We start from the raw sequence: 22,085 nt of genomic DNA, 5'->3' as shown, positions 1-22,085 counted from the left end.
ACCACATTAAGATTTGGCATGCTGCAAAAATTTCAGTTAATAACAGGAACATATAGATTAATCTGGGCAGTAAATGGCCAGAAAAGGCTTTTGTTCCGTAATGGATCAGAAGATCGACCCGAGCTTTCATGATGCAAATGCAAGAATTTCTTGTGGATTCAAAGATTAAATTCTGACCACTGTATATTGTGCAGTGATATGTGCACGTACTTCTAAATAATCATTTGGGCTTGTGATATATATTTCACACAAGTAACTGTGACTGTTTAGCGAGCATTTTAAGGGGACAAATAGTGAAGCTGGTTCACTGGTGGGAAAGTGGATACGACTTCATCAGTACACTGACTTTGTTATCAGGATAAAAGCAGGTCTAGGATCCCTGGTTTAATTTAATAAAGAAGTTCCCTATATGGTCAATCTTACAATACTCTGTTCATAACACTTCTGGAACCTCCGAAGAAAAGAAAATGTGAAATTCAATGGATTGAATAACTGAGTACTCTTGCCAAAGCAGATGTTATCCAAGTAATCAATAATTAAATAGCAACATAAGGACTGATTCCTAAAAGAGAAAACTGTAAGAGCTATCAAATTGCTAAAAGTCATGAATGGAAAAAAAAAGAAAGCTTATTGAAATGTTTTAATACAATTATTAATAATTAATAAAAAATCACCAATTATTATTATATTCTAAATACATGCTGAGCGTGATAGGAGAGGAAAGGAGAAATCAGATGCCTTCTTAATGCTGGAGGTGAGGGCAAGAGACCAGACCAAGTGACCAGAGAGATATCATGATAGAATACTACAACCACACAGACTACATTCCGGCCTCATGGCTCAGATGAAGTTTCTTGGAGGGGTTCGTGTGTGTTGCGGGGGGAAGGCTGCTTTCCAACCTACACACACAGGCATTATATTATATCAATTGAATCCTATTGGAAAGGAAACTGAAGCCACATAAACTGCAACTGTCAGAGTCTAGTTTTAAATCTATTCCCTGTGTGATTAAGCAGATCTAATTAAGCAGATTTAAGGACTTCCCAATTACATACAGAAGACTTTCTAAGTACCTTTAAGAATCCCTGTTTTTTTAGTGTCTAACAATTTCACGGCAATCCCACTGGCAGTAAAACTGGCAGAGATAGTAATTAATTTTAACACCTTTGATTACTAAATTAATATTTTCTTTTTAAATTACATAATGTAATGAATTCATAGTTAACAATTTCATGGATGACTATAAATTCACTTTTATTTTTCCCTCTTCCTGTTTACCCATGTATAAGTTTTGACTCATTTGCAGTTTTGCATATAGATCCTGATCTCAGCTAAGAAGCTACTATACAAAATTAATATTTGTTCAGTTATCCTTGAACTGCATTTGTTATCTTTGTAAGAGAATCTTATTACTCTGTCTTCCAGCTGCAAGCTATTTAAAATCAAACCAGGTAGAAGAAGCCCCTCTGTTATGGAGCATTACATTCATTCCCAGGGGAAAACTTGTCCCTTTAAAACCTCAGAAAGAAGAAACCTGTTCTTCCCAGTTTAATTTTCATCAGATAGCCACACAGAGTAGCTGGATGGGTAAGCTTTGAAATGTTATAGTTTCAGCAGTGCAGCAGTATTACACAGCTTCCACTGAAATGAAAGCAAGAGTTTCTATCTACCAATGAGTAATGTGTTCTCAACACAGCAGGGAACATATCCAAATGCAAGAAAGATCCTGTCTTCCTAAGTGTACTGTCCTCTGAACTCTTTCGATGTGTTACAAACAAGTTTCCCTTTTATGCACATACGCAAACTTGCTGGTTTGGAGCAGTGCTGTCAATATTGCATGAAGACAAAGCCCTGAAACGTTTCTGCTCTGAGGTTAATTTAGAACTCAATGGCAGCTGGCTATGCTCTTTTATTTATTGGTTCTTCAAGAGCACTCACTGAAGCACCATTCATGGTCCACCCAGAGGAATGAGGTGCATCACCAATGCACACTAAGTCTGTCAGCAAATGCTGGCATTTCTTCCTGACTGCACCTCATTGTTAGTCAAATAATCATCTTCTGTAATAAGGGAGCAGAGTGTAAACACAGTCCTCACTACTTTGTGATGTTTGAACATCTGATTCCTTAACGTTGTGAACAGGAAGCATTGATGAGCTTTGCAACTGCACAGTTTGGTTCCAATTAAATTTTTAATGAAACAAAAGTCAAGCCCAACTGTGACTTGTGACAGAGTTTTGATTTCATCAGTGCCCTCTCACATCCTCTCATTTGGTGAGGTTTCCCCTACTGAGCATAAATATTGATGGTTGACAAGATAGTGAACACTGAGTGAAGTGTACCAAGCAGATTTTCCAAGCTGTCACTTGATTTTTCATTCTTTTAGGGGCTGTTTACAGATTGGCAATCAAGCTTATCTTGAATTTTCAAGTCCATTGAAATCTATTTTCAGAATGGATATCCCAGGGTGATGGTAAGGCAAAGGAAGCAAAGTGTGCTTGCACCATCGAGCACAGAAGCTGATAGAAAATGTTTGAAGCTATTTAACTTCTCTGTAGGAGCCCACAAAAGTCTGTTGCTTCCTGCCACTAATAAATGCCATGGAGGCTGGTTGCTTTCAAAGCTCCCTGTAAAACCTACTGTTGTTTTCACAAGAACACAGCAGAAGGGAGGAAAACTAATTTAAGAGATGTTTGCAGCAGTGAAATAGTGCTCAAAGCTACAGCATTAATGACAGTAGTCAGTAGCAGCAGCTGACTGCCTGGATTTAAATGGCAATCTGCTTGGAAGTAGAAGCGTAAAAAAAAAAAAAAAAAAAAAAAAATTGGATTGCACCATCCCTTTCGTAGATAGACCCAACAGATTGGATGATCTGACCCTTAGATACTAAACCCTATAGCCAATCAGGTTAGATAAAGGAAAAAGAAGAAAAGCTTTGGGTCTGAGCCTTGCTTTGTTGAGCATGCATTCAGTGTCAGTTTGCAGTGACGTGAGGCGAGGCGAGGGAAGGGAAAGGGAAAGGGAAAAGGAAAGGGGAAGGGGAAGGAGAAGGGGAAGGGGAAGGGAAAGGAGAAGGGGAAGGGGAAGGGAAAGGGAAAGGCAAAGGCAAAGGAAAGGCTTTATATTAAGGAAATAATTCCAGTAGTCCTGTGGTGGGGAATGGAGTCCCCCATCCTGTTCAGACTGGCTCAGCTTGAAAGAGTACAGCAGAATGGTACAAAAGCTGTTGAGTTGAGGATGTGGCTGCACATGCCTGACATTAGCCTCCTACATTCATTCTAAAGACAGATTATCATAAGTGTAGCACTACTTTTGTCTCAAATAATCTGAATGTTTTTTCTAGCTCTAGTTAGGAAAAAAAAAAAAAAAAAAAAAAAAAAAAAAAAAAAGGCCACTTATTCTTGATTCTTAAATACAGAATTAGAAGGATATTTATAAACACATAATTTGGACAAAATCTTGCCTAGAGTTCACAGTTCAATATCTGGATAAATTTCTTAGAGTTCAAAAGATGATGGACCTTAAAGCCATCCTCCAATTCTGGAAACTTTATTTACTTACATTAGAAGCACTTTAAGTACATCCTCCTATACCAGATATGCCAAGAACAGAACCCTAGTAGCTAAAGATCTAGATTCCTGAGGAGTATGTATGTAAAAACTCTTATCCATAAAAGCACTGTCTATTTTTTCATAGCTACTTTTCCTCATCCTTTACCAATGCAAAACAAAGTCTGACTCTCATGCATTTCTTCAAGTTTCATAAATGAATGGTGGAATACAGGAATCATCAAAAAATATTTGTAGGTATGCTTTTCCTGTTGCTGCCAGTTTATTCCAGTGTACCTGTATGTTGAGTTACAGAAGGAAAATATTTTAGATTTCTAATTTCTGCAAGTGTAGATATGATTCTCAAAAGTATGCTTTCTTAGTGATAAAAGCACAACACATTTTATTCAAATCTTCCAAACAATGCCTTTGGAGATTGACTCCAAGCATCTTGCTACTGTGATAGCCTTTCTTACAGCAATCTCTGCTTCCTCATTATTAATCTAATGTTATAGTGTTAATTTTATATATATACTTCTTTCTTCAATTGCTATACTAAATAATTTTCCTTATTTGTTGGAGTTAACACTCTGACAAAGATAGTATATATTGTTTTCTCTTAGCACTACTCAGACATGGCATCTTCTTGCAGAATGTTCCCTCAGAAGTCATTCACCCATTTTTCTAGCAGTTTTATGAGTTATTCACTGACTTGAATCTTCCAAAGGATTTGGGAAAAAGTGGTGCCAGGTTTGTTTTCTGTCTTTTTATTTTGTTGTTTATATTTTTCTGATCTCTATTTGTGTTATTTTTCCTTTATAACCACTGTATGGGACAGGCCTTTTAATAGTAGGCTTATTTTTGTGCCATATGTTTACTTATAAAACTGTCTTAGAAAGTTGTTAAACTAACCCTGATTCCTCCTGGAAGCAGTAAGACATTTCTCTTGTTTTCTCAGCAGTGTCTTTTAGCTTTCCTTTCATATGAAGTACATGAATTTTTCAAATAAAGCTTCATTTCTTATCCAGTCAGATACTAAAATATGGACATTACAATTGCAGTGGCAGCTTTAGCTGGAAGCTTGTGTCATAATTTCAAACGGAAAATTGTTTCTTTTATGCAGTCATTCTGCAAAGCACTGGCATAATAACCACCTCGCTTCTATAGTGGAAAATAGGTTTTAAAAATTATTCTGTTTTCTTTAAAGAAATTTGAGCTTCATGAACTCACATCTAATGGTGTTCTTCCTACTGCCTATTTTTATTGGTCTTTTTCAGTACATTTTAAGGCACAGTACTATAATCTACTACCTTATACCACCATGAACATTTACTTTAATATGCTAAGTATTCCAAATTAATTCCTTTGCAGTTATCTCTTCAAGATATGCATATTATGCTTATATATATCTTCAATTAATTTCTGTAACTATATATATATAATGGTTCTAAGACCTATCTCTGGAATCTTTTTTTCATTGGGTCATTATACTATCTTAATGTTGTTAAAGTATCTATTTGTTTTGTAACATTTCTTAAATCTTTTTGTTGCCATTAATACAGTGTCCTATGAAAGGAAAAAAAATAATTAAAAAAAAAAAAAAAAAAAAAGCCTTTGTACCCGAGTTCAAGTTACTACAAATATACAAATTGTTGCCTGATGCCATGAGAAGAAGAGAAAAAATGGATGATAGAGGTGATACAGTACAGCTTTTCAGCTGTACTACTAAAAGTAAGGGAACAGAGAGACACTGTTTTTTCATCATCCAGAAAGCAAGTTCTACAGTATATTTTCCTTTGGAAGTTACAATATATTTTCCTTTAGAAATAAAAGAAAATAGAAATCTCTCTAGTAAACTGGTGGGAAGAAATAACACAGATCATGGAATCCTAGAATGGGTTGGAATGGAAGAGACCTCCAGGATCATCAAGTTCCAACCCCCTGTCACAGGCTGGGTTACCAGCCAGTACGTCCAGGGCCCCATCCATCTGTCCTTAAAAACCTCCAAGGACGAGGCACTCACAATTTCTCTGGGCAGCGTATTCCAGTATCTCACCACTCTTTCAGTTTAAAATATCCCTGACATCTAATCTAAATCTCCCTTCTTTTAGTTTATAACCTTTCTCTCTTGTGCATCACTATCTACCCATGTAAAAAGTTTATTTCCCTCATGTTTATAAACTCTCTTTAGATACTTGAAGGCCACAATGAGGTCTCCCTGCAGCCTTCTCTTTTCCAGGCTGAACAAGTCCAGTCCCTTCAGCTTGTCTTCACAGGGCTCCAACCCTTGCATCATTCTCGTGGCCCTCTGTATGGGAACTGCTGAATCACAGCCTGAACCTCTAATTGATCACCTGGGGTGAGCAATGAGTCAGCCACAGGAGCACAGGTGAAGGCAATTAAGGGATGGAGCCTGGCTGCACCTCTCCTAGACCTATTTAAGAGCTGACTACCAGTGGGAAAGGATCTCTTCTGGAGATCCACTTCATGGGAGTTTCCTATGCAAGCCCAGGATATGGGTGAGTGTCCCTTTCTTTTCTGTTTTCTGCTTTGGTGTAACAACTATGTAGCTAAGCTCTCAGCTATACTATCTGTATATTCACTGATTGTACACCTTCCTCTGGACCTTCTCCATATCTTCACACTAAAGCTCCACATTTGAGGCAGAACAGAGGGGGACAATCCCTATCCTTGCCCTGCTGGTCACTCCTCTTCTGATGGAACTCAGGATACCATTAACCTTCCAGGCTGCAACTACTGGCTCATGTTTTTCATCAATCAGGACCCCTCACTTCTTCTCAGCAGGGCTACTCTCAAGGACTCCTTCTCCCAGTTTGTATACGTATCTGGGATTAGCTTGACCCAAGTGCAAGGTCTTGCACTTTGCTTTATTGAACTTCATTAGCTTCACAAGGGTGCACCTGTTCAGTTTATCAAGGTCCTTCTGAACCTTCCTTCTGCTGTGTCAATCACACCAATCAGCTTGGTGTCATCAAGATAACGCACCATGGTATATTTTATAAATACACTACACCTCAAGGTTAAACTGCAGTGGAAATCCCTGCTTAGACAGAAACATGACATTTAATTCTTTGAGAAGTCAGGCCAGATATTATACTCAATTCAGCTAAGCATTGCACATGCACTTTAAGATGCACAGCACCAGCAGTTGCAACAAAGTTACTGGACTTAGTCAGTGGGCTAGAGAATCACAGTAATTAATGATTATCCTGTTTTTGATCCCAAGAATCCTTCAGGCTTTTTTGCATGATGATAAACTTCAGAAGGAGGACTGGAGGATTAAATTTAAAATTAGATTGATAGGAAACCTGGAAGCTTCTCTAAAACATATCTACTGAGCTTCAGTGATAGAGGACGCTAACACAATCTATCCCATTAACCTAGTGTGATTCTTTAGAGTTCAAGCAGCTAGACGATCTGCCCCCTTACAGACACAGGTTAGGGGAACAGCACAATATGTGTACTCAAACACCAGTTGGCCAACACCAGTGTCGCTTCAAAGTACACAGAACAAATTAGGCAAATGTCTCATTGGCGATGTGTGACTTGATTAAAACCACACAAACAATCTTCCAAATTAAGGTTCAGACCTAAAGGTAGACTCAGGTGAACTAGCTGAAACTGTTACCACTTTTGTCTAATTTTTGCCTCAGATGAGAACTGTCACAATTGAAACAAAAATTTGATCTGCTCATGGTTACGTTGCTGAACTTCTACTATCTTTAGCATGACACGCCAAGATAAAATAAGAAATAAATAAAATTTAACCATTAGCTTGATTTTAATATATCTGATTGAAAACTACACTGCATGAGGAATTAATCTGGTAGTATAGGAGTTATATCTATCTTAGCGACAAGGAGAAGAATTGATGGTACCAACTCTAAAACTGCAATGACTGGATTGATTTGAGTCTACGATACCAACTCTGTCACAGGCATTAAAGTTTTCACAATCCTCTTCTTAAACAGAAAACAAAACAAACAAAAAAATACATGAGAATTCCTTATCTTCTTATATTCTAACTGCTCTTCTTTCACACTGAAATTTTCATGGAAGTTTAAGGAAAACCTCTGAGAATTTTTGCTTGCTATGCATAGGAAATGGTTGGTGTTATCCAGTATTTTTGGGTTTCTCTCTGGGCAACTTCAGCAAGAGCTGCTGAAGAAAAGAATACATGAACTTCAGTGTCTAGAACCAGAGACTGAAAAATAATTTGCACTTGGTGCTAATCAAGGCTGATTGCATTCTTGGTAACCCTGGGCAAGTTATTCAAGATGTTTGTTCCTTTTTCTGCTCAGCTGTAAAATTATGCTGAAGCAGGATTTCACTGGAAAGCAGGTGTTACCTCAGAGTTAAGTTTTTCTAGCATAGAGATTACAGGAAAAAAAAAATACAATAATTAATTAATAACTAGCAGTCAGTACATAGTAATTATGCAGCCATACCTGTTATGACTGTACATAAACAAAATCAATTTTCATTAGGGGATACTAATATTATCAAGCATTGTTAGAAAGACTTTAGCATTTACCGAAAAGCTCTTTTCTTTCACTGAAGCAGAGCCATTTTTCTATTTCTTAGTATTGTGTAGTTTTATAAACTAATCAAATACTGCTGTAAAATTTATACTGAAGTTTAATTCAAATTTGAAAGTGCATTTTGGTATTTTTGATGCCTTTAAAAAAAAAAAAAGGATATTTATCAAAGCTCAGATTCTGTTGCAGTTTAAATTGATAAGGTAGGTACCTTATCAAGATGAGTGAAGCTGACTGTAGCACTACAACAACTTAATTTGAACCATATAGTGCTTTTAGTGATATTGATTAATACAGTGTCATTTTGTTCCACTTTTAAGTAGAAAAAAAAAAAAAGAGGAGATATTCACTTACACTGTAACATCCCCAAAATTGAGTATGACTCATGTTTATTTACAAACAAGAGCACAGTTTTCCATGTCCTTATGTACAAGAATCAAAAACCACCCAAAAGAATTTTTCCTGATTCTGAAGAGTCTTTTTCTTTCTTTCTTTTTTTTTTTTTTGTGTGTGTGATGAGAGTAGAAGTGAATGGAACGAAAATATTACAGAATCCTTTGACATCATTCATACTGTTCTTAAGGAAACTGATATTGTATTGTGTTGAATTTGTAGTGTCATGGATTTTGGAATTTGAAAATCTGGGGGAAAAAGGTGCAGGAGGATTATTTAGAGATCACTGATTGATATTTCAGAAATCCAAAGAACTAGGAAATGAATAATGACAAAAAATAATAATACTGGAGAAAAATAATGCACTACTTCATCATGTTCTGTTCTTATACAGATAGGTTCAAAGCACGAGTTAATCATGCTTGCAAAAACATTTCAGAAAGTTATGATCCCAGTCTTTGCTGACAGAACTTAATGGGACCAGTTTTTAGTCTGAGTTTCATGACAATTAGACAGGAAAATGCATCTGATATCATGTTTAAGAGCCATCAAAATTTACTAAGCCTCATTGTGCACTTCCTGCTCTTCAGAATCCCTACTATCTTTTGTTTCCTGAAGAGGTTGTCTTCAAAAGACCATGGATTGATTCTCTGTAGATGCAATTCAATTGCTGTAGTTATAAAGCAAAAAAGGAAAGCATATTATTACTAAGCTACTAGACAAAAACCTAGCATTGCAGAGCTAAAATTGTAGGATTAGCTCTTGTTAACCGTGTATTGATTTCATTGTAATTCTACAATGGGATTGGACAAAAGAATTCAACAAGTCATCTACTTCATGATAAATCTAAAGATGGCACTACTTTAAAAGTTACAGAATAGACTATGCATTAGAAATGTGAACTATCTGCCTGCTTGTCAACTAGTTGAATATTGAATCTATGGTAGATGTGGAGAGTTGCATTTGTCTACAATTTATCCATCATGTACCTGCAATTGTTTAATCTTCTACAGTTTCTGGAGAGAAGACAAACACCAAAACCTCAACTGTGTTTGAAAATAAATCAATACTGATGAATATTGGTGGTGCTACAAATGGTGCTATCGTGTCTATTTCACATATATGTCTATATTAGTTAAATATAAGCCATATGGTATTGACAAGTGAAAAAAATCTTAGTGTTAGGTCTTTGTTTACTATTATGTGTCAGAAGACAAATTTGGAGGTAATGGATATTTCAGTAACTATGCTGATAACATCTGAGACACTACAGAAATGAATGATTAATAGTATTAATTTCCTCCTCTTTAGCTTCAAATCCTCTAGTATCCCCTCACTTTCAGAGGCTCAGTTAGATTAGGCATAAAATCCTTTGGGATGAGTAGTTGCTGAGCATAGCAGTAGACAGTTGAGTTTCACTTAGAAAATTTATTGTTCTTCAGGTAGTGGTATTCTCCAAAAGTGATGATGGTAATCATTCTTGTTGCTTCTGTAGAAACAGAAACCTTTCTGTTTAGAATTTATAACTTCAGGCAAGGTGCCAGAAAGAAGTACAGATCTGTCACCATGTTTAAACCACTTTCACTGCCAAAGAGTCCCAGGCAAAGCCACATTCTTTTAATAGCACATTGTGTCATACGTTTCATTGTCCTATATGTTTTTGCCCTTCAGCGCTTTATTGCTTAAAAATACCTAAAAAGGATGCTATAATTCCAAAGGCTGGATAGTTTAGAGTAACATTAAGCATTTCAGTTTGAAGGGAAATGACGACGATCCAACTGCTAACTCAGAATGATGAAGCTGAATTTGTGAGCTCAAAGTCAAAAGCCTTCAGTAATATTTGTGTAAGTTACTTTGAGGAAAATCACCAACAAACAAAAACAAACTTTTTTGTGCAAATCTGCAGTAAAACCATAGTTCTGCTAAGTACCATCAAACAGTCAACATTGACATTTGGCTAGAATGAACAGCCATGAGGGATCTAATCTGCATTTGATGATGGACCAAAAGACTGCAAAATGAAAGTAAGTAATGCTGGCAATAGCTGCTTCTGAAATTGTTGCATCATAAAGAGGAATATGAAAAGGATAATGGACTTGAGCCAAAAACCTTAACAAACAGTGGGTGAGTCAGTGACAGTGCAGTCAAAAGGGAATGAAAGCAGTTCAGACTACCCAGGATATATAACATAGAGGATTTTCTTGATATAAGAATCAAGATTACTACATCATTTACTGTAATATTCAAGAAATTCCATGAACCCCTTTATTAGAGTAGAATTTCTAGTCAGGATGTTAATTCTTTTCTTCTTTTAAAAATGTACCTTCCATCTTCAGATATACAAAAACTATTTTCACAGGCACTTGGCACGCAGAAATTCCCAGGATTCAATTTATGTTTAGTATTCAATTCATAATGCCCATGCCTCTAAATTTGGTACACAGTGTAATACTAATTTCTTAAATGAGTCAAGCTCCAGTGAAATTGAGAAGAGTTACATGCATTCATTTGCATTCAGAATGCAATGGATAATTTGAAGATGCTGAAATATCTTTGATGTATTCAATATTACAAAAAATCCAAAAATTATTTTCCTTTTATCTATGCTTTATGGCCAATGAACATATTTTTCAGCAAGAAAATATAGTAGGATTCTATGCCATCAGATACATAGATACTTGTTTGTAAACATTAAGCAGGCATTGTTTGGCAAGGATATAGGCCAGAATCAAATTTAGGGAGTAAAAAAAAACCCACAGATTATAGATTCTCCACATCTTGGCAAAATTAAACAGAACAATCTTGTACTTATAGAATTAATTTTCCTTACTCACAAATTTTACTAAAGGAATAAAAAATAAATAGGAGATAAATAGGTTAAAATTAAATTCCTAAATCATAAACATTTTTGATCTTTTACAGTGAAGAAACTGCTTGTACAGCTGGCTTTCCTGCCTTTTTTTCAGTCTCTTCTTCATTTATTCTTTGGGCTACTGGATATAGGAAAGGAAAGCACAGTTCATAGTTTATGCAATGCCTAATTTACTACTTTTTTTTTTTCCTGTTCTACTTCACTAGTCAGTCCCACAATAGCACAATATGCTCACAGTAATCCTGTTCTTTTAACTGCCCTGTTCCCCACCCTTTCTTTCTCTGTTAATTTCTATTACTAATTAAGTCTTTAATATCTTATACTATTCTAGTTATTTACAAAATATGGTTAACACTAAGGATTTCCATAATCCCTTTTTATACACAAAGCTATTAACTGCATTCTTCAACCTCTCATATCACAAAACTTTAACAACTACTTCCTGTTTACTTCATGCATAGTATTAGGTAAGACCCCCAACATTCCTTTTTTTTATTAAAAGTTTTTACAATTTCTGGTTGGAAATGAGCCTTCTAGATAAAAGTGGTAAACCTCTCACTAGATTTTTATGTTTAGTTACCCAATTTTTTAATATTAACAAAACTTCAAACTTTTCTCTGCATGAGAATCTCCTCCTCCTATGTGTATTTTTTTTCTTTTCAAACCAAAGGAAGCTACCTCCCAAACTACCTCAAATGCACAATTTCTGATGTGTCAGCTGGTTCATTTTTTCTTCCCCTACCTCCATCAGATACACCTGTACTGAGTGTCCTTAAAACTGTCTCATGATGATGTTTTTCTTAACAAAAGATATTTTTCTTCAACAAAAGATTTATGATGCAAGTATTCTAAATGAATTACATGTGATTAAAACTACTTCACAGATATTTCAGTTTTAAAGTACTTTATGTCAAACATACCTTTTGAATATAAATATTTTCTACAATAGCTACTCCAAAAGTAATGCCTTCTATCTTATTATATTGGTTCACAGCATCAGAGGTGAATGTTGGTGGAATGGCAGTAGAGGTTGAACCTTTCTGCCAGTATTCCATTACATTTTATTGCTCAGCGACAGACGGCAGCAGAGGGGCAGTCTAACAGAAGGGCACCTAAAATGGAAATACATATGAAGTGAAGGTGTGTAACTGAATGCCTTCATGTGGAAAAAAATAGTGATGAGGTTCAACATAGTAAAGTACAGAGTTCTGCACATGGGCCAGAGGGATCGCAGGCATCCATACAGACTGGAAGGAGCGGTCCTTGAGAGCAGCCCTGTGGAGAAGGACCTGGGGGTCTTGATGGATGAAAAACTTAATATGAGCCAGCAGTATGCCCCTGCGGCTTGGAAGACAAATGTTATCCTGGGATTCTTCAAAAGAGGGGTGGCCAGCAGGGAGAGGGAGGTGATTGTTCCCCTCTACTCTGCTCTTGTGAGGCCCCATCTGGACTACTGCATCCAAGTGTGGAGCACCCAGTACAAAAAAGACAGGGAACTGTTGGAGAGGGTCCAGAGGAGGGACACTAAGATGAGCAGGGGCCTGGAGAAAAGAAGGCTGCGGGGTGACCTCATTGCAGCCTTTCAGTACCTAAAGGGAGCCTACAAACAGGAAGGGAATTGATTCTTTGAAAGGGTAGAAACTGCAGGACGAGGGGAAATCATTTTAAGTTGAGGGAGGGGAGATTTAGGTTGGATGTCAGGGGGAAATTCTTTACAGAGAGAGTGGTGAGGTACAGGAACAGGCTGCCCAGAGAGGTTATGGATGCCCCATCCCTGGAAGTGTTCAAGACCAGATTGGATGGGGCCCTGGGCAGCCTGGTCTAGCATTAAATGAGGTGGTTGGTGGCCCTGCATGTGGCAGGGGGGTTGGAAATTTGTGATCCTTGAGGTCCCTTCCAACCCTGGCCATTCTGTGAATTCTCCATTGAAGAAAAAGTTCAAGATGCAGCATCAGTGGGTGAAGTGCAATAACTTGTGGAAGGCTTGAACTTCCAGAGAAGAAGACAAGTTTACTCTTGAAACAAATAACATCAGGCTCCATAGAAGTGTGAAGTCTGTGGAGCAAATTGCTAGTCTTGTCTGGACTGTCCTACCATATCCACCACATGTTACAGATTTGATGCATTCTGATTACCATCTGTTCAGACAAATGAAAGATGGATTGCATGGACAACGTTTTCCTAACAAATATACTACCATACCAGCTGTGAAACAATGGGTCACCTCTACTGGTACAGATTTTCACGAGCATGGCAAGCAGGCTTGGCATGCAGTTTGTGGCTGGTGAAAATGCAAAGCTAATACTAAAAACTATGCTGAGATCTAATGTGTTGTAGCGCTCTCAAATACTGTTACAGCGCTCTTTGTATCTTTTGTAGTTTCCTTGGAAATTAATAGGAGCCATTACTTTTGGAGTGACCAGTGTATTTCACACTATTACAAAAGTACCTCCAAATTTCAGTATGAGTACACAGTCTACTGATAACTGAAAGAATGAAAAATTCAGTTTTCTTCTTCTCTTCCCTAAAAGGGACAAAAATCTATGTTGATAATTTTTCCTTTGAAATGACAAATTCTATCTACTGTCCTAAAAGTGGAAAAAATGTCTTCACAGTATTGTGTTTCAGAGTATTCTATTTGTATTACTCTAATATAAAGATATATAATTATCTATGAGAGAATATTAAAAACACCAAGAACAACAAAAAACAGATAAGTTGGTTAGGAAGTCCTTGAAGTTAGAAATTATTTTTTGACACAATTCCCTTCTCTTTAATGATAGTTGCATATGTTACGAACTCTGACTTGGTACACCATACAGCAGCAAAATATTTTGTGATCTTCTGTCATTTATGACCCTACCTATATCCACAGCTATTTCCAGTACACAGTAGTAGCACAAAATCAGTACATTCTATTTTTTGCTAATAGAATCACTAAGTTATTTCATTCCTAACAAAAAAGAGGCCTCTGAAACTCAAGGCCATTGTTTATTGGACTTGTAGTGAAGAATGTCAGCATTTGGAAGTCATCAACCTGCCACAGAAAATTGAGTTTCTTCAAGACCAAATATTTGAAATGAGTATCTGAAATAAATAGATGATATTCAAGAAAGAACAGGTTATCATCAGCTTGGAGGATTTGTTTTATGTGGTTTTGTTTTGTTTACTTATATTACTGGAGCTGTAAACAATTGCATTTCACAGAAAGAAAGAAGATAGACTAAGGAAGAAAATGGCAGAATGCACCAACAGGAGCAATATTTTCTATGCTAGCAAATAGATAAGACTCATTTAACCTCAATTAATCTTTCCTTCTGTACATTTTATCTTATTTCCTGCTGCCAATCCTTACAGTCCTGAACTGGAAATAGGTAATGAACTTCTCTTTATTGTGTTAGGAGTTCAATGTACTGAAAATGACTGATGTGGAGAAGCAGCTGTACCGATGAGGAATTTTTTTAAATCCAGATCTCCTCTTAAAATAATTACTAACATACTTGTTAATAGTCCAGATTACAAGTACTTAAAGGACTGAATAAATGTGTCTTCTGCTTGGATAATTCATTCAAGACTTAACATTTAGTTTACAAAACAAAATAATCAGAGATGCAACAGCCAAACATAGTTTTCCAGTTTCTAACTTCTAACCAAGCCATTTTATGCTTCTGTGATTCTACAAGTATTCTTCCCAAATCATCCCATATGTGAGCTTAGACATTACAACTTCAGGAGCATAGCTGTAAATCAGCTTAACACCATGGAGGGAACAAACTAGAGATAAAAGACAGGAATTATGCCTCCAGTTGTTGTTGTTTTCGTTTTTTTGATGCATACTAGCTTCTTTGGGTGTTTCTCAAAAGAAATATAGGTTCAGATAATTATTTAGGGTCTGGACAAAAGGGCAGATGTAGCCACTTGGCTTTTGAGAGAAGCAGAACTTGTATGCACATTTCATTTAGAAAGTTACCATTTAGCTATCAGAATGATTTATTAAATGGTGAATTTTCATAAATGAAATCACTTACAAATATAATAATGCATTTTTATGACACATAAGAAAGGTGCATCTGTATAATATTTTAAGTAAAAAATAGAATAAGATGTACATTTAATCTATATGAAGTATTGGTCTATTTAGAGATAGTGCAGTTCAATAAAATTAGAGCAAAACATGCCATTACTTAAAACACACTCAGTTTCATTGATCTGCATAAACTTAACTTAATGAGATCCTTTAATAGGGAGGGGACAGAGGGGGGCAATTAATTCCTCCTAATAAGGTAACCAAACTTGCTTTTATAATAAAAATTTAAATCCACTACTGCTTACTGATTTATAAATTAATAAATTAATAAGTTCAACGTTAAGCTCTACTGTTGTGTCTTCTACTGCTAGACTGATATAGGTTATGTTTAAATGCTGTCAATTAACTGTGAGACTCTAATGTTTTATAAATGAAGATTTTTGGTGGACTTTTCCACCATCCTTTCTTTGGTGCTCCTCCCTTTGCCTCCTGTTTTTCTTCTTCTCTTTTCCTTAAGCAATAAATGGTTACATAAAGTGTTGTATAAAATGTGAGTTTCCTGCTTGTAGAGGTAATGAATAAACAGAAGCAATGTATAAAAGACAACTATTATTCTGTAAATCACTATAGAGTATGTTCTAGTTCCTATATCATTACTAACATTATACATAAATGCATCATTTTAAAAATGTGCAGTTTCATTTTCAAGATGGGTGCAATTGCAAAATAGCTAAAATCACAGCAAACTCAAATATTTTGTCTAGGATAGCTGTCCAAGTTCCTTCTATAAACAATCAAGAAAAAAAACCTGAAACAGATTACTGAGGAAATCTAGATACTAAATTAGAGGAAAATAATCCCATCTTGAAAGACTAAACCTCACTGAAAATAAACTTTTAGTTCAATTAATGTACTTGACAGATTTTCAAAATTAGCTAATTATACTGATTCTTTCGAGTAGCTCAAACAGCCAAAGATTGTTGGAAATGCTTATCTCTCTTTATCTACAGACATACGTGTGAGAGAAAAAGAGCAAGAAGTGAGAATATAAAAACATATGTATATATATAGAAACATAAACACATACAGGATTCCTTCCTATTGTATTCAGGTGTTGAAGATTTGTTAGGAAAGTGTATGAAAAGATGTGATTTGATCTTTGACCTTCATCTGGTTTTGCAAAAAAGAAAAAAAGCAACAAAAAGAAACATCTTGGTAAAATGATACCTCTTAAAATTCTTCCTGTTCTCAGCTTACATATCAATAAAGTACCTACAAAATTGATATTTGTCAGAAGAAAAGAAAAACACAAACTACCAACTACAAAAAGCAAGCCTTGAAGCCAGAAAAATAGAAAATTAGACAGTTTCTCTCTCTTCTTTCAGAGAAGAGTCTAAGAAAAAATTAATTACCTACTCCTCTTATCACCTGCTCTGCATTTGTATTGACCTTCTTTGCCCTTTAGTCTTCCCTGATGAGCAAAGAGCAGAAAACTGACTTCCTGTTTCTTTCTTTTCCTACCACAAACTTATTCTGAATCTATGTTGGACTCTGACCTCCTAGTGACTCCAGTTGGGAAATCTTACAAATGTATCCTAAAAGAGCTTCTGTCACATCAATAACCTAATTAAGATGCTTTAGCTTTCCCTCTACTATCAATGTATGTTCGCTGTCTCCAAAGGTCAACATAAAACTGCCTGTAATTCTTTGTTTGAATTATGCATTCCACTCTATCATGGAACAGCCTTCAAAAATCAAGAATATTTTGAGTGGAATCTCATTTTTTTGCAATAAGTAAAGTATTTTGCACAGTTAGAGCAGTACTTCTAGTATTATTAGAATAGTCACTTCTACTAACATAATATGTTAAAATTTCAGTGAGATTAGTTGTCACAGTGTTTTTTTAAGGAAGAAAAAAACAATTATTTTGACAGTCAGAATTCTGCTTTTAGTCAATTGGGAAAGCACAGAAGTGAAAAAAAAAAGTTTTTTCCTGTTTGGTTCATAGCACTAAATATGCATAAAGACACAAATTACTTACAAACCAATATATAGGAGAGAACGACTGTTCCATGAAGTTGTAAACAACTGGTGAAATTGTTGGTTAAACTGTTTAGAAAGTCTGGAAAGTTTTTAAATCTGTGGTTTAGTTATACCATGTCCATAGAGATCATTGGCACAGGGCTGATACTCAAAAGTTACTGACGCTGAGAAATGCCACTATAGCTCTGCTCAGAGGTATGGGCTATTCAAGAGAAAAGTAGGTCCATAAGGAAGTAAAAGTTGTGAGATTACCATGTGCACATATGGAAATTTTGATACATACGGAAACGTTCTCTGATCTACTACAAGATATCTGTGTTATGCTATCATATAATGCAACAATTATTGACAACTTTTATTTCCAAAGCTGGCCATAAATACTGCTAGGCAAATTTGCAATGGTTTATATAAAGTTATTTGTTATCCTTTATATTCCTGCTCCTAGACCTGAAATTCTAAGCCGTCTCCTTTTTCGCATATAATTCTCTGGTAAAGACTCTGTCTTTAATATTGCTAATGAATAACAGTCTACAGGTTTAGAGTCCTGCCTCCAGATTTACCAACACATGACATTTCATTCTTCTTAATTTTGAGGTTATACATATTTCACAAAGGAACTGCTTCCTCTTTTGAATTTTTTGAGTTCTAAGATCGGTGCTCACTACAGGAATAATAGATAAATCATGATGAGATTTTCAATGAGAAAATGCTGTTTCATCATTCCAGGTTGTTTTTAATTAACTGGTCTAGACTCTCCTGTTAAAAGCCAACTTGTGCCGTATCATCAGCAAAAAGTTGGTCCCAATCTTAGATCATGAAGAAATGTCTTATAGCATCATCTCTTTAATCCCATCAGAGGTGTTAGCAGACAGTAAAACCAAAACAAACAAAAAACAGGTAACCTTAGAACTCTCAACCTATTCAATCCAGAAGACATTCAAAGTAACAAGAGGAAAACATGAAACCTGAAACATAATGTAAAATTGAAGAGAGGCACGTAAATAAATTGAGGTACAGGAATACTTCTGCAAAAAGAATTGCTTTACAATTCCCTTATACTTCTATATTTTTTAAAAAGATTTTTTGCAACTTAAGTAGTAGAAATGACAGCCAGAGCTGTATATAAACAAATATATAGACTGGAGACTATACAGATTACTGAATTTAGGCTTTCCTTAGAATTTTCTAACCAAAATTAAATTAATTCTTATGATGAGATCACAGATTTCCACAGGTCATCTTTGTACTGTCATTTTATTTCCCCCTCAAATCCACAATCACATTTAAATACATCTTGAAGCTAGAGAGAAATTTCAGGACTCATAACAGCACTTCTGTTTTAAAGTGACAAATTATAAAGAGGAAATTTTGATAGACTCTATATGGAAAGTCTGAACAGGTAGCCCAGCAGTTATGGGAGACTTTTGGTAGGTGCTGAGATAAAATTTCCTTTGCAATTTGATTGCACTTCCTCGAAGATGGATTGAAGCTTTTAATTTAAGGTTCAAGGAGCTGGGGCTTGAATTCTGGAAGTAATTTAAAGAAATTAGATTGGATAAACACAAAGCTGCAGGTGTAGTAATAAGTAGTAAAAAAACCCCATGTTATTAGCTTTCTTCTGATATTTATCATCAGAGATTTTCGATGCAAATGTGTGATCTAACAATATATATATATATATATTTGCTATTATCTATTCAGATTTGGAAATTATTTTTATATATTTTTAAATATTTACTGCTCTTATTACTTCATTGAAAAAATAGATTATTTGGGAAAAGCATATAAGCACACACATTTAAGATATCAAACTGTAATTTAGAAAATGAGTAAGAAGAAGTATGGGGTGTATATTTACAGATTTTCCATCAAACAGAATCAGAAAGAAGGGGAAAATGATTGGTTACTTTGCTCATGAAACTCTATCAACTGAATAAAATTGTACAAAAAATTTAAAATGAAATTGCAGAATATGGTATTTCAGATAAAGACTACAGAATAAGCAAGACTTGACACCTTTCCTTTGCCAAAGTCAGTACTTGACTATGACACACAGAATCATACAAACATAGGATGTCTTGTGTTGGAAGGGACCAGAAAGATTGCCTGGTTCCACACGCTGATAGGCAGAACAAATCTGCTATGTCCTTGCTCATTTCTGACTCTGCCTATGTCAAAACCACAATAAGCCAATTTTTGACTTACTGCCAGAAGCAGTTTTCACCATTTGAACTTCTTCTTTCTCCAAGTTGTGGGAAGAGCACCTAGATCATGAAACCACTCAAAAGCTGAGAAAATTTAAATCTCTCTTCTTCAAGTCATTGATATCAGAATAATGCTAATTGCTGTGGTTCAAGACTAGCTCAATGATTGTGAGTCAGGTTAAAGTATAAAAACTTATTAATTTCTGAATGCTTATTGACAACATTATGAGCATGTGCTACCTTTTCTATTTTAAACCTCCACCGCACTCCACTAAAGCAACAGACACAAATAATTTAGTAGAAAGATTCCATTTATATTCTATTCCATAGATCTTTTGAAATACCATGGAGCTTATTTTTTTTTCCTGTACTTCTCCTGTATATGAGAATTCAATTTTATTACCTTCATTTATATTTATATATATACATATATATTGATATATTAATAGGTAATTTATATTCTCATTGTCACATCATACTGCCATACAGCAAACAGCAATGGGTGCTTTCCCTGTCTGAATGTGAGATGGTATGTAGCCATAGCCAAGGCAAGCAAGGAAAGATTATGAACTGGCCCAAAAAGGTGAAGATAGAAAATCCCTTTCTGCTGTTTTGGTAAATCTATGCCTAATGTAACTTTGAAAGTACACAAAAAAATGTAATAGAGGGTTGCATAAAAATACAAAAATGAGAGGATTAAACAAATTCTGTCTTGACACCATCTCTGCATTACTCTAGCTCTAGGCTAGGATTAATACTGTGGTGTTTCAAGCTTTTTTCTCCATCACCAGATGAACTGAGAGAAAAACAGTGTTGTAATATATGAGAACAGATGCCAGCAGTTAGCTTGACACTTATCTGTTTTTTATTTTTTTCACTATTTCCACTTTACTGGATGGAATCTGACCTTGTCTGATTGTTCTCTATGGGTGGCTTAGTAATATGACATGTACATCTAAAGCATGTTATCTGGGATTAATCTGTTGCTCTACAGTACAGATAACTGTCATGTGATGCACTTCACTGGTTTTATGATGTTCTTCCCTGCAGGCTACTCTAAAATGGTACAGATTACCTTGAAGCATTCAAAACGCATCACAGTGCAGGACAACACTTTCTAAGAGTCTCTGCTATGATGCTCATTGGCCATGCCAAGAAAAGTCAGTCTCAGTTTATGCAATGCCCTTTTACCCTTAACTTAGTCTGAAGGAAGAAACCCCTCTCAGCTACACACAGACGTGCACATGCAAAAAAAAAAAAAAAAAAAAAAATTAATTTTTTAAGTTAGATAAAAATGCTATCTCTTCATGAAACACACTAGTTGTAAAAATAGACAGTAGTAGATGAGGAATATACTTTAGTAGCTAGTATTTAACTATACATGCAAATAGTTCTCATGGATTTACAGATACACATAGTAGAGGCAGAAATTGAAATAGAACATTGTAACACAGAATTCTAACTAAATTTGAATTCAAAGTGCTATGTAAAGTTTTCTGTTCTTAAACTGTGCCTGGAAAAATGCAAATTTATGCATAAACCAATGCATTCATTTTTGTTCTGTGATAATTTATTCAGAATAAAACTCAGTAAATTATTTTGCACAGATGAAACACACATATTCTAAACACTAACATGCTTGCTTTTGTATGTCATCCTTGTGTCTGCACAAATGAGAGAAGAAAGAAAAGAATAAGGAAATAAAAAGTACCAGAGTTCTATGTATATAAATACTAATTCTGATAAGAATGAAGATACACGATATCCAATGTTTGTTTCTACAAGTGTACACATATATTTATGTGTCTCATGACATTTCTATGAGATTTTGTTACCGTAGTCTAAAAGGGCTGCTCCAAAAGCAGTGTCTCCTATTTTATTATGTTGGCCCATGGGATGTTGGTGGTATGGCAGCAGAGGCTGAATCTTGCCACTAACATTCTGTTCCAATTTGCTGCTGTGCTACAGATGGCAGCAGAAGGGCATTCTGACAAAATGGTGTCTGACATGAAAGTGTGTATGAATCAAATGTGGGGAACTGTATTCCTTCATGTGGAAAAAATGGCAACCACTGACATTCAGTGATGCTAAAAGTTTATGGAGATCAAACAGTGGATGTAAGCACAGTAAGGCACTTAAGCAGTGCTGACAGTGAGTGTGGCTCACCTCTGCTGGTGCAGCTTTTTATGAGTGCGTGTCAATCGTCTACAGGCTGGCTCGGCCTGCTTCCATGACTAATAGGGTAGAGGGACCCATGGCCTCGGAAAGGGAAAGAGGGAAAAGTAGAAAACGGTGGGGGACATGGGGCTAAAAAAAAAAAAAAACAAAAAAAAAACAGCAGCAACAATCTGATGAGAAACAAACTAATTTGCTAAATATGATATCAGAACACAAGATAACACATTATAATACAATATAATTATAACTGAAGATAATAAATC

This window comes from Phasianus colchicus, chromosome 3 (genome assembly GCF_987193195.1).
Source record: "Phasianus colchicus chromosome 3, bPhaCol1.hap1.1, whole genome shotgun sequence".
NCBI lineage: Eukaryota > Metazoa > Chordata > Aves > Galliformes > Phasianidae > Phasianus > Phasianus colchicus.
Note: the sequence above shows the minus strand (reverse complement) of the source record.